Consider the following 726-nt stretch of genomic DNA (forward strand, 5'->3'; position numbering starts at 1 on the left):
TCTTTGGAATAGGCATAAATATGGATCTCTTTCAGTCGGTCTTCCAAATTTCTTGGCACAAACGAGTGAGCACTTTCAGCACTGCATCCATTTGTTGAAACATCTCAACTGGTATTTCAGACAACAGTTTAACTTAACTAGTAAAGAATGTCTGCCTTGAGCATTGTGCTCTTTTAAGAACTTACCTATATGGGATCAAATTGACAACAGGAATTTGAAAGATTAGACAGGAAACTTACGTAGCAATGAGTTTATGTTAATAGGGGAGAAACAACTCAGAAAAGGAGGGTGAGAATCGTTGCACAACTTGAAGAATGTAATCAATGTCACTGAATGTACATGGAGAAATTGTTGAATTGGCATATATTCTGCTGTGTATATTTTCGACAACAACAAAAAAATTATCAAAAAAAAATTTGTGCTTCAAAGAACGCTATCAAGAGAGTGAAAAGATAACTCACAAAATGGGAGAAAATATTGGCAAGTCATATATCTGATATGGGATTAATATCCAGACTATACAAAGAATTCCTATAATTCAATGATAAAAAGACAACTTAATTTGAAAATGGGCAAAGGACTTCAACAGACATTTCTCTAAAGAAGATATACAAAGGGTCAACAAGTACATGAAAAAATGCTCAACATCATTAGTCACTGTGGAAATGTAAATCAAAACCACAATAAAATACCATTTCACACCCACTGGGCTATTAAAAAAAATGA

At 33.5% G+C, this 726-nt stretch overlaps 1 protein-coding gene across 1 annotated transcript in view; it reads right to left on the bottom strand.

Annotated features, from left to right (window-relative positions):
- The window catches only part of NEK4 (NIMA related kinase 4), a 35,059-nt gene that overhangs the window by 26,193 nt on the left and 8,140 nt on the right, over window positions 1-726 (bottom strand). The window lies entirely within an intron of this gene.

This window comes from Trichechus manatus, unplaced genomic scaffold (genome assembly GCF_000243295.1).
Source record: "Trichechus manatus latirostris isolate Lorelei unplaced genomic scaffold, TriManLat1.0 scaffold00001, whole genome shotgun sequence".
In the NCBI taxonomy this organism is placed as follows: Eukaryota; Metazoa; Chordata; class Mammalia; order Sirenia; family Trichechidae; genus Trichechus; species Trichechus manatus.